Here is a 2,889-nt window from a genome sequence, read left to right on the forward strand (position 1 = left end):
CTGGTTTAATTATTTTAAAGAACACTAACGTGTTTTTTTTTTTTTCCTTGAAATAAAAACCCTGTTGATAATCTCAGGTTAGACACATGGGAGCTGCTCTTACCAATGTGTTTTTGAAAGTACAAAATCTACTGATGGCTTAGTCATGCTTGCTTCTCTATTTAAAGGGTTCACCTTCAGGTGCCTGTCCCCAAAAGGCCCCTCCTTACCCAACACTTCAGCCCCATGTAGAACTTTTGATCAGCCATTCTCTGGGTCCCGTTGCTGTTGCTATTCTGTTCTAGAGCCATTATTTTGTGCCTGTCTGGTGCTTAGAATTCTATGGGAGGCTTCTGTATGTAGGGGTACAGTTGCCACCTGGGCAAGATTTTATTGTAATTTTTAATTTCGCTTTCATTAAAAAAATACATTTGCTGCATGCATAAGCCATTTGCACATAACCTTAACCACTTCCCCGGTGTCGACGTCATATATGACGTCATGGACTTTGAGTGGAGATATCTGAATGATGCCTGCAGCTACAGGCATCATCCGGAGATATATCTCTAGATCTAAATCTAGATCTAGAGATATAATAATATAATAATTTTTTTTTTATTTTAATTTTTTTCAGCCAGCGATTCCCTACAATGTAAAGGCTATCTATCATAGTGACTGTTTAGCCGCTTGATTACTTTTACAGGTGGCTGGAGGGGACGTCCGTCCGCTGCTTCCATGGGCTTGCCCGTGTGCCAGTTTACCACAGAGGTTCCCTTACATCTCTATGACCCTCGGAGGCCAGAAGTGATGTCATTACATCGCTTCTAGCTCTGGTGTAAACACTGCCATTTTTTTTTTTTTTTTTTTTTTTTTTTTTTTTTTGCTGGAAAGCCTAAGATCAATTTTTTTTTTTTTTTTTTTTTTTTTTTTTTTTATCTCAGGCTTTCCAGCATAGAGGAAAGATGTGGGGACTTATAGACCCCAGATCTCTCTTTAAAGAGGACCTGTCAAGCAAGTCCTATTAAAAAGGATGTTTACATTTCTTGTAATAGGAATAAAAGTGATTAAAGAATTAAAGGGAAAGTGTAAAAATAAAATGTTGTTTTTTTTTTTTTTGTTTTTTTTGTTTTTGTTTGTTTTTTTTTAAAGTGCCCCCCTCTTCTCGTGCTCGCATGCAGAAGCGAACGCATACTTAGGTCACGCCCGCATATGTAAACTGCGTTCAAACCACACGTGAGGTATCGTGATCGTTGGAGCGAGAGCAATATTTCTAGTGCTAAACCTCCTCTAACTCTAAACTGGTAATCTTTAAAAAAAAAAAAAAAATGAGAGTCGCCTATGGAGATTTTTAGGTACCTTAGTTTGCCTCCATTCCACAAGTGTGCACAATTTTAAAGCGTGACATGTTTGGTATCTGTTTACTCGGTGTAACATCATATTTTTATATTTTCCCCCATCTTATCTGTTGTGTTTTTTTGCATTAAAATTTATTAACGTTTATTTTTTTTTCCCCAAAAATTGCGTTTAAAAAATTGGTACGCAAATATCGTCTGACATAAAATAATTGCAACGACCACCATTTTTTCCTAGGGTCTCTGATATATATATGTGTGTGTGTGTGTGTGTGTGTGTGTGTGTGTGTGTGTGTGTGTGTGTGTGTGTGTATATATATATATATAAATATATATATATATATATATATATAATATGAATTTGGGTACAGCATAGACTATCACAGTACTGAAAGGTGGGGGGTGAGGTTGCCTAGTTAAAGTGTTACTAAACCCAGGACCCGGCATTCACTATATCTGGTCTCCCATAGTACACAGAACATGCAAATGCAATTGTTTTAGTAACTATAAATGGCTAAATACCGTTTCTCATCAGCAGTATATAGCAGTCTTGTGACTTGTATCACTGTCTGCTTAAGCTTGTAGGAGGAGTTTTCATTCACCCCTGATCCTCTGTCTGGACAGTGTTGACTGGCCCTGTGCTGATGCACACAATTCTCTAGCAATACACAGCAAACTAATACTCTATTCTATGGAGAGATGGATTGGAGTCAGTTAACCACTTGCCATCCAGGCTATTTCTGACACTTCGTGCCTACATGTTCTAATCTACATTTTTTTGCCAAAAAATTACTTAGAACCCCCTCCAAAAAAATAGATAGACCCTATTGAATAAAATGGTGGGTGTTGCAACTTTTTATGTCACACGTTTTTTTCAAATACAATTTTTTTTTTTTTTTTTTAAATAGAAAAAACATAACACTAAAGTTAGCCCAATTTTTTTGTATAATGTGAAAGATGAAGTTAATAGATACCTAAAATGTCACGCTTTAAAATTGCGTCTGCTCATGGAATGGTGGCAATCTGCGGTGGTTAAAATACTCCATAGGCAACGCTTTAAACTCCTTTTACCGGTTACCAGTTTAGAGTTGTACAGGAGGTCTGGTGCTAAAATTATTGCTCTCGCTCTGACGTTCGTGACGATGCCTCACATGTTTAGTTTGATCGCCATTTACATGTGTGCGGGAGTAACGTATGCGGTCACATTTGTGCCTAAGCATGATAGGACGGGGGTGCTTTACATTTTTTTTATTTACTTCATTTACTTTTTACACTTTTCTTTTTTTGTACTAACTTTATTGCTATCACAAGGGATGAACAACATCACTTGTGATAGCATGGGCTGTGACAGGTCCTCCTTTATGGAGAGATTTGAAACCCCAAATCTCTCCTCTGGCCCCCTATGTATTCGATCAGACACAGATTGGACTGATTGGCTACTTACCTGCCCGCTGGTGGCCAGGTAAACCGGGGCAGAACCGGAAGTGACAAACTACTTGTCGCTCCTGGTTAAAGAGGGGAACGATGTCAGTTCCTCTCCCTCTGTACAGGGAAGCCA

This window comes from Aquarana catesbeiana, linkage group LG04, assembly GCF_042186555.1.
Source record: "Aquarana catesbeiana isolate 2022-GZ linkage group LG04, ASM4218655v1, whole genome shotgun sequence".
Lineage (NCBI taxonomy): Eukaryota > Metazoa > Chordata > Amphibia > Anura > Ranidae > Aquarana > Aquarana catesbeiana.